Here is a 10,271-nt window from a genome sequence, read left to right as displayed (position 1 = left end):
ACAACCTAGGCTGTTAAGCTTAACCTCACTATCTGTCTGAATATCAAACATCTTAGATATAACATGGAACAGGTATTTTTCATCAAGTATTGATATATCCCTACAGAATATGATGAAAAACATTTAAAAATTTAAAATATATTTTAAAAAATAGGCATAATTATATAATTCTTATATTTACACATAAGTCCAGAAACTAACCCTATACAACCTTGTAGCAGGACAGTCCCGCAACATTCCTTTTCCTGTCTCCTGCATTCATTCACCACCCATAGTGAAGCTTTATAAATGAAGACCTTACCTGGTTTCTTGCAGCAAAGACTTTTTGTCATATAGGTGATTCAGATATAAACATCGACGTGACAGAAAAGAAGAAGGAGACTTCTCACACTGAATAAAGTGGCTTTACAATTGTGGGTAAAAGACTTCACCATAGACAGAGCCTTTCTGTCCCTCCTGTGTCCAGCCGCGTGGAAGGGCTGCTCTCATTCAGCAGTCTGGACTTCTGGAAGAGGTCCAGAGAAAGAGCAAGAGGAGCCGGGGCCAGCAACACCCAGGAGCAGGGCACAGCCACTGGGATCTCTGCATTGTGCAGCCCTGAGCTCAGCTCCCTCTGTGATGCTCCCCTTGTGTCCTCGCTGCCTGCTCCCAGCATCACAGCCACACAGCTCAGCATCACAGTTTCATCGTCAGTACCTGTTCACTACTCACTGCCCTACAGACCCACAGCAGCACTGTGTCTTTTAATGGAGGAAAGAGATAGAGAACTGTCAGCCCCGCCCAGCGCATCCTCCACTCTTGCAGCTCTGCCTTATTCTCTCCTTCCCTCCCCTTGGTCCCAGGATGCTTGTGCTTCTCAAGGTCCCCCTGCATCCCTCCTCTTTCTCTTGTGCCTGATCCCTTCTCTCTCCTGGACCATCCCCATCACTATGAGAAATCTGTTCTCTTCTAGTGGAAAATAACACAAAAAGCAAAATACTGGAATTGGTGTTTCATGGTCTGCCTCTCTTCTCTGTGACACTGTCTAGCACAAGCCCTCGACAGTGTTGTCTCTGTCAGTTTTCCTCTTCATTCCCCATCCCCTCTTCTCAGCTTGCTCAGCTCCCTGCAGCCCCTCATCACTGCCTCCATAGAAACACTTTCTTCCCAGACACCACTCCTGCCACATCAACCATCCTTTTCCAGTTTCATTTCCTGGCTCCTCCCCTTCTAGCCTATCAATCGACGTGGCATAGGGTTCTATCCTTGGCTGTTTTCTTTCCTTACACATACTCCGTGTGTGTGTGTGTGTGTGTGTGAGAGAGAGAGAGAGAGAGAGAGAGAGAGAGAGAGAGAGAGAGAGACTTATCAGACACTCATAGACCTCTAGCCCTAAATCCTGTCTTCATTGAAATCCAGGTTACTGGACTCCTCAGCATCTCCATCTGTTTTGCTTTGTTTCATTTTGTCTTTTTTTTTTTTTTTTTTTTTTTTCTCCGAATGCCTTCAGGGCAGGTTTGGCTGGGTTGAGTTGGGGGGATCGAACCACAGCAACCTGAGCCTGACTGCTTTGTTGAAGCAGCCACTTAAAGAACTGAGCTAAGGGGCAGGCCCCCTCATTTTGTCTTTTGAAACAAGATTTCACTATGCTGTTCAGGCTGGCCTTGAACTCACAGTGTAGCCCTGGCTAGCTTTCAACTCACAGTGATCTTCCTGGTTCAGCCTCCTGAGAGCTGGGATTATAGGCAAGCGCCACCTTGCCAGGTCCAGCAACTCCATTCGGATGAACAGAGGCATCTCAACTTGAACAGAGCCAAAATGGAACTATAGACTTCTCCTGGCTCCCAGGTACTCTATTTCCTCCTCAAATGTCCTCCATCTCAGTAAACAGCATCACCATTTACTCAGGCCAAAGCCTAGGAGTTGTCCTTGATACCCTGTCCTTAGCACCCCACATCCAGCCTATGTGGTCCTGTTCCCATTTCCCCCAAAATGTACCTGGTACATGATCCCCTTCTAACACATTTCCAGCCTGGACTGCTGCAACACCTTCCAGGGATCTCTCACCTCATCCTTGTTCTCCTACAATCCATCTGTACATTGTAGTCAGGGCGACCTTTCAAAATTGTTACTTACGAATTCAATCCTTAGTACTGAAAAAAAAATTGTGACTTAAATGACTTCCCTCCTGTCTCTTATTCTTCAAGAGCTTCCCACTACAAGTAAAATGGACTCCAGACCCCTGCCCATGAGTCCACACGCCTATACACACACACACACGCATGAGCACGCACACGCACACACACACATACACACACGCACACGCACACACACACACTCTGAACACTCTACCTGCCTCTGACTTCATCTCCCTCCCTTCTCTCTCGGGCCTGGGAGGCTGCTTTCCTTGTTGGATGGAATGCTGAACAGCTTGTGCTTTCACCCACGGAGTCCAGCGCTGCCTTCTTCTCGCTCATATTTGAAAGTTGCATCTCTGCTTATTCCTGAGCTCTCAGCCGGGGTTTACTTTCCAATTCAATCTACATAGAAGCACAATATCTAAGATAAATTCCGGATATGCCATCTGATTCATGGCGTGTCCTCAGTGTATCAGGCCTTTGTACTTGCTGCTCTGCTTCCTGGCATGCTCCCCAAAGGCTGGATATGGTGCTACATACTTGCAACCCCAGTGCTCTTGGAGGCTGAGGCAGGAGGATCATGGGTTTGAGCATAGCCTAGGCAACTTAGCAACTATTTCAAAAATATAATAAAAAGGGTAAGGGATATAGCTCAGTGCAGAGGCCCTGGATTCAAGTCTCAGTACAGAAAGAATAAAAAATAGCTCCCGTCTATCGATTTTCCAATGTCAGCTTCCCTCCAAACAAACCAATCTGAGCTCAGATATTCTCTTCGCTGCCTCAGATTATTGCAGCTAACATAGCTCCTCATCCATCTCTTCTTTTACTTCTCATGTATTCTGCTCTATTCATCATCTATTATTGCCAGAAAGCACTCTCCTTATTTATGTTTATTGTCTGTCTCTATCCACTAGACTAGAATACAAGCCCCAGAAGGGCAAGGACTTCGCTGTAGCCAATCCTATGTCTATAGCTCTTTCCCTAGTTCCTGATCCAGACACCTACGCTCAGCGAGCATTCGTGACCTCTCTGGCTATTAGGGACTCTGATACGATAGTAGACAAAGGTCATCTGTTCCCCTCAAACACTACTCTGGGCACTGGGGGCACAGTAGGCAGGGGACCTGAACTGCACTCAGATTGTATATGTCTAACAATTGGGGAGCACTCCTTCAGACTCAGACCCCTGAGCCAGAATCTGATTCTACTTAAACTTATTTCCTATATGACCTTGGCTGAATAGCTCAGCTTCTCTGCCCCAATTTCTAGCCCATCAAATAAAGACAATATTAGGGCTGGCCAAATAGCTCAGTGGATTAAAGTGCCTGCTTAGGCAGACGCAGGGGCTGGGAGTTTGATCCCTTGGCCCTGCCCCTGGGGTGTGCTGAGATGTTGATTGAGACTTGGCGTGGTGGCACCTGCTTGTAATCTCAGTACTTGGGAGGCTGTAAACAGGAGGATCACTAGGGGTCCGATCTATGCAGTGAGATCCTGTACACACTGTCTTAAATTAAAAAAAAAAAAAAAAGGCAATACTGATGGCTGCTCCTGAGTGTTTATGAAGATTAAGAGGTCTACACAGAAATGCCCAGCATGTAGCAAGCGCTCAGTATTACCACTTTTGTAGAAGGAACAACCACCACACTCAGCATGGTGACCAGAACCATGTTCTGTTCCCAGCATCCACACTCTTTGAGATTCTTACACAGAAGTGCTGTGGTCTGAGAACCCTTCTGTCTACTGCCATCTCTTTACCACTTCTTAGAAGGTTTTGGAGGAGGCAAACACAGGAGGATGGAAAATAAACATTCCAAAGCCCCAACCCAGCCCCAGGTTCCTCACCAACACTGATTGGGGCTGGGCCCCTGTTGCCACTGCATGTTCTGACTTAATGGAAGTCAGAGTTGTCCTCAATCCAGGGACTGTGAGCCAGACCCAAAGGAGAGGGATGGGGCAGCAGGACGCACACTTCCTTTTTGGTCTTTCTTCCTGGGTACTCCAGCAGATGCTCCGTTATCAGCCCTTGTTCCTGCTAAAGGTGGAGAGCTTCTCAGCCTAGAGGGGGAGCCCCTTGGTGCAGAGAGAGAAGGGGCTCTGCCCTGCATGCAGTCTGACCATAGCATATCTGATCAGTCTATACACTGTATTTAAAAATTTTGATTCAAACTTGAACATTTAAAAGTTGGACAGGGTGTGGTGGTATATACCTGTAATCCTAGTACTTCAGAGGCCAAGTCAGGGTGATTGTGAGGTTGAGGCCAGCCTGGGGCTATATGACAAGATTCTGTTTCAAAAAGCCCAAAATAAATAATACATAAAAATTGGGAGAGCTTACATAACAGACTAAATAATTGGCTTTGCTTCATAAATCAGAACTCCCTGCAACCTCTTCTGAGTGATGACAGCCCTCAGCAGCCAGATATGCCCGCTCACTTCTCCCTGCCTGTCTGCCAGCTTCACTCATTTGCTTGTCTTCAAGTTTTCAACTCCTGCTCTAAGTCATGTTTTGGAAGACATAAAGACTCCCCATTAGATGCTAGTCTCATGCTTGCACCTGTTTGGCTTAAGTTGCTACAAATATGGGCACAAAATGACCTCTAGTTTGATGAGCTGCAGCCAAACATATGTGGAAAACAAGTAGAAGAGTGTAGACAACAGAAAAGTGAACAATGAAACACAGACCAAAGAGCAAATATAATTGTTGATTTTGTATATCATGTGGCCATGTTCTAGGGGTCTTAATTGGAGTGGTGGAATGGGAACAGTGGCTGAATTTCAAGGTTAGGTGAGTATGAGCTGAGCATAGTGGTCCATGATTGTAGTCCTAGAACCTTGGAAGGCCGAGGCCATAGGATTGCAAGTTCAAGGCCAGCCTAGAAGAGATTACCCTAATTCAAAAAAGACTAGATCGTATGAATGGGAGGACTCACTCTTTGTAATTCATCAGAGCTCTCCAGTGAAATGGAACCACTAAAATTTACTTTCTCTTAATTCTGGAGGCTAAAAGCCCAAGATCAAGGTGTCCCCAGAACTCTTTCCCCTGATGCCCCTGTGCTTGGCTTGTGGAAATCTATCTTCTTCCAGTTATCTTCAGCTGGTCTTTCCTCTGGTGCATCTATGAACATCTTAAAAGCTGCCCAAAATAGGGGAAAAAAGCCTCATCTTGGAGCAGTATTTTTTCAAACTGAGGGTCACAGTCCATTAATTGACTCAACCAGCATATAGGTCTGTTACTATGTAAACAAAAGTTCTAGAGATGACAGGTGTTTATGTTCACTGTGGCCTAGAGGGGAGAGGGGTCAGTGTTGCCAGTTTAAAGGAGGCAGCTGGCTGTGGATGTGAGGCCAGAGCTTCATGACCTCTCTGCTCAACTTCACAGAGGCCAGCCCATGTTTGGGGAAGATGAAAGGCAAGCAGTGGGATTGCCATTCTGCCTCTATTTCTGATAGCATTAGCATTATCTGTGTGACTGTTGACTGATGAATCGTTCTGAGCCTCTGTTTCTTCCTCTCAGAAATGGTGACAATCATCAAACCTTCACAGGGTTGATGTGTCCAGGAGACTGGTGCTATGGTTTGGATCAAAAAAGTCCCTCCCCCCTAAGGCTCATGTGTTTTAGAGGCAGCCTTTGGAAGGTGGTGAGGCCATTGGGCACCATTACTGAATGTGCTGTTGGGAGGTGGGGCATGATTGGAGGAAGTCGGTCTTTGGAGCCAGCTGTAACCTGGAAGGCTCGATCCTGTCCCCATTCCCTTCTTCTCAGGCTCTTCTCCCGCTCTCTTCTTCCTGGCCGCCATGAGGTGATTGGTTTTTCCTCTGCCATGGCCTTCTCCTCTGATGTTTCTGCCTTGGGCCCAACTAAGGATGGACCGAAATCTCTGAAACCAAGAGCCACAATAAAGCTTCCTCCATCAAGCTGTGTCTGGTGGGTATTGTTTTCCCCAGGAACTGAAAAGGTGACCAATATAATAGTGAATTACTCCTGGCCAGTGGCCTGGTCCTACTCATGTTAGATCCGTATTTCCAGTTATTCACATATCACTCCTTCCTGCCAGGGAAAAGAAAAAGGAGAATGAAGGTGTAACATTTAGTGTAGGTGATGCAGGGCTGGGCAATGGCATGAGTTGGCTGAAAGTAGAATCTCAAGTAGGCATGGTGGATGTGGTGGAGCTCAGTAAAGTTCTCACACAGTACTGCAGCCAGTTTCCATCCTGTTGAATTAAGACTTCTATACCAAATACAGACAATTCCAAACATTCCAGCTCTCCAAGCCCACAGAGCATGCTGAGAGGGGCTCTCCTCTCAGAGACCCAACTGGTTCTAAAGTGGCCAAACCAGAACGGGAAGAAACACACCCTGAAGCCCTGGTGTGGGTTACTCTGCCACCCCAACCCCATGGGTGGGCCGATTGCACCGTGGGAACATTCTATTTGCTAGGGCCGGGACTACACAAGCCTAGTCTTTCGGGCCCCACACTTAAATAAACCAAACTTTAGAACAGAGGTGCCAGCACCTAGCTCAGCTGTGCTGAGTCAGCAGAAGAGAGATTTCCCAGACTTGAGAGCTGGCAGTGGCTGGGGGTGTGGCTCTAGTAGAAGCCTGCGGGGTAGGGGTGTCCCTAAGAGGAGGGAGGTAAGTGGGGAGAGGAATAGCCGGGACCGGAAAGGAAGAAGAGACGGGGAGGAAGAGGTATCTATTACCAGGCGCCTCCCCAAGACGCAGACCGAGCTTCCCAAGGAGGGACTGAGGGACAGAAGACTGGGCTCTCGGTGGTGTGGGCTGGGGTGGAGCAGAGCAGCGAGCACACGAATCCTGTAGAAGAGCTCAGGCCACAGGAATATGAGGGCAGAGGGGGGGCAAGGAAGGAGAGCACGCGGTCATCTCGGCTGTGCTCGTCCACCTCGTGGGTTGGCTCCCCCAGCCCTGCCTCTGATCTGTGAGGGCTTTCCTGCCTCGCGTGATCAAGCAGTCTTCTCGTTCACCAAGCCCCATTCTCGCCACGTGGAGCCACAGACACGCAAGGCCATTTGTACTCCCCTGTAACAGAAATCCGCGGTGCGCCCGCCGCGCGCCCTGAGGTAGGGTGGAGCGCCCCCTCCCGCGGCTTCTCTTCTGGGGAGGCAGCCGCCGCCGAAAAGACGCGGCCGGAGCTCTAAGTGCGGCGCTCAAGGGCAGTGACAGGACACAGTGGCAATCGCATGAGTAACACAAGCGGCTCTCTCGAGTTTGTGGGCTTCCCCACCGGACATCTGACCCCAAACATTCCTGGGTACAGGACGAGAGAAGTGGAGATGTTGGCCTCGAATTAGAGATGAGAAGCTAAGGGTCTGGCCCGTTCTTCGGGCAGGCGGGGGGGGGGGTAGTAGAGGAGGGTCGGCAAGGGAAGGAAGGTCGGGGCTGTGAAGACCTGAGCAGGGAGGGACCGAGGGAGGCGCGCGGCAGAACCCTAAACCTTGAGTCGCGGGGGCGGAGCCGAGGCGGGGCCAGGGCGGGGCACCGCCCCACACGTGCGGTACGTGCTGCGCCGCCGCCACCCTCCCAGCCCGCTGGGGAGCCGGGCCACCCCCACATCCTGTGGCCCAGTCCCCCAAGCGTACGGAAGGGGAACACTGCTCCCCTAGTTAGGGCCCCTGGAACGCGATGGGATCCCATCGCGGCGACCGGAAGGACCACTGAGACACCTCCTTAGCACTAAGGCAGGCAGGCGGACCTTGGGCCGAAGCGGCAGTCTGGGACGCAGGCCCGGGATGGGTTCAGCGGGTTGGGGGCTGAGGTCGCGGACTGAGTGGGCTGGTGATCCCCACAAATGCGTCCGAAGGGCCCGGAGCTGCCCACACGGGGGTGGCTTGGGAGCCGAGGCCCGGGCGGGGGCGGAGTGTCGTCCCACAGTAAGGAGGGGCAACTGGGGACGTGGCATTCGTCGTGGGGTTCGGTTCAGCTTGGGCTGCGGCCCCACTTCCCCGCAGGACCGGGACCGGCCCCGTCCCGGCCTCGCACTCGGTCCCTGGGGAGCCAGGCTGGGTAGCACCGGGCTGAGTAGCCCAGGTCGGCCGCGGCCGTCAGTCAGCTCCGGACCAGACAATGCGGCACGGGCCCCGCCCCCGGAGGCCGACGCGGCCCGGGCGCGGCCAATCACCGCCCGCGGCGAGGCTCTTTAAAAAAAGAAGGGCCGGCGCGGTGTGGCTGTCAGCTGGGATGGATCCCTCCGCCCATGTAAACACACTTCATAAAGGGCAAGAGGAAGCGTCTCCGCGGGCGGGCAGTCTCCTTCCCGGAGAGCCCTCCTGGTGCCTGGGTTTCCTCACTGGCCTGGCAGCCGCCTCCTCCCTTAACGTCACACCGGTCCATGCGGAGCCAAACAGCTGCTACCTGATCTGGAAGCAATAGCAGCTCGTCACTGAGAGTCGCTACCGGAAACGGACGGAGCAGAACTGGGGGACTTGTGAGTTGGGAAAAAATCCCAACACACAGCTGAGAACTGAATTTTTATTAGGCGTGTTCCTCCTGTGTCCTTCAGTTAAGTAATAGCCACAATTTACACATGTCTATAATTCTCATAGACTACCTGGCCGGCAGGATGCCAACATTAAGGGTGAAAATACCGCTGTCCCGTGAGAAGGGGATTGACAGAATTTCGATTCTGGCAATATCCTCATTGCAAAGGATGTCCAGAGCAAAGAGCAACAAAATTTCTCTCTCCACAACACTTTTATGAAAACATTAAAATATTCAAAGTATGCCAAAGGGAGACTTTCAATAAAAAAGCTGTTTTTGAGACAGGGTCTCCGTGCATTTCAGGCTGGTCTCAAACTCACAGTGATCCTCCTGCCTCAGCCTCCTGAGTGCTGGGATTACAGGTATGCATCACCATGCCTGGCACAGAAGTCGTATCATTAAAAGCTCTGATATTTTTCTTTTAAGACAAACAATACTAATATATGAATTATTTTTTTCTAAACTAAAACTTCAGGTTTGCAGTGTTGGCCTTTTGCAGTTAATAAATGAGTTTTGACTTGCAGTTTGCCTCCTGGCTTCTAAAAGTTTGTGGTTACTGACCTAGCTTCTACCACTATACCTTGTTAATCTCCTACCATCACTGATTTTTTGTGATAGGATGCCAGCTACCAATTTTGCTTGAGCGTCTGTGAAATTGGCAGCAGAAAAAGGCTTATCCAGATCCAAAAGCCCTTTAGAAAAGCGTTTTCCAAGGATCACTGTGAACTTTTTTTGGTCCTCAAGTGCCTCTGGGAATTTTATCTGAGAGGAGGCCTTTATCCTCTTCTCTTGGGTGTAGAGACTTCCTCTAAGTGAATCTGAAAACAGGATTAAGGCTCTGTTGACCCCTCCTTGTGGAGGTGCTGGCAAACTGTCCTTTGATGGGTTTGGCCACTTTCTGGAGAAAAGAGGTCATTTCTGTGTTGAAGTGATTCTTTTGGAATTTTCTGGTTTTGGAGATCCTCATATATACTCCTCTCCCCTAAAATAAGTGGCTCAAATGTGTTTATATCTCTTGAAGTTACTTTACCTCTGAGCCTCCACCATCTGTTTGCACACTGGGAATAACAGCGGAGCCAAACCAGTAGGATTGTTGGCAAGACCAGTGGGCTGAAAATCGCAAAGCATATTACAGGGCCGCCATACAGATGCAGTGGCAGCACCTATACAACCCCAGATTCGTATCTCAGGGGCATACATTCAAGCTGATCCCCCTGCCTAGAAAATCCATCACCATTTCCCACGTTTCTTTTCCTCTTGGGTCTTGTGTTTACTTCTATTTTGGCACAGACTCTTAAGCCCAAGTCTTTCTTTTTCTTTTGGGCGGAACCAGGGATTGAACTCAGGCCCTTGCACCTGCCAGTCAAGCACTTATTCTACTAAGCCATCTCCCTGGCCCGCTTGGCACAGAGTCTTGACGTGACTGAGTGATCGCCTTATGTGTCTGACTCTAATACACTATTAACTTCTTGAGGGCAGGGACTCTGATAGGTAGTAAATAATAAATGTTGGCTTAACTTCTGTCTCCACTTCTGATTTTTCCCCTTCACGTTTGCATTCTTCAGCCTATTAGGCATCTCCAGCTCTGTGTACCAAGTTCAACATGTCCAGAAGATATTATCCTCCTCCCTAGATGACTTCCTGGGTAGTGTCATCATGG

The 10,271-nt window shown here is 49.6% G+C and overlaps 1 protein-coding gene across 1 annotated transcript in view; it reads right to left on the bottom strand.

Moving 5' to 3' along the window:
* LOC101564109 (alpha-1,3-mannosyl-glycoprotein 4-beta-N-acetylglucosaminyltransferase-like protein MGAT4E) overlaps positions 1-563 on the bottom strand; it is a 6,633-nt gene extending 6,070 nt beyond the window's left edge. The window contains exon 1 of the mRNA XM_012512833.2: positions 302-563. The gene's annotated coding sequence lies outside the window, so the exon portion shown is untranslated. The remainder of the gene's footprint in view (positions 1-301) is intronic.
* Between the last annotated feature and the right edge of the window lie 9,708 nt (positions 564-10,271).

The sequence above is a fragment of the Octodon degus genome, unplaced genomic scaffold (genome assembly GCF_000260255.1).
Source record: "Octodon degus isolate 3935 unplaced genomic scaffold, OctDeg1.0 scaffold00009, whole genome shotgun sequence".
NCBI lineage: Eukaryota > Metazoa > Chordata > Mammalia > Rodentia > Octodontidae > Octodon > Octodon degus.
This window is presented reverse-complemented; position numbering and strand designations above follow the sequence as displayed.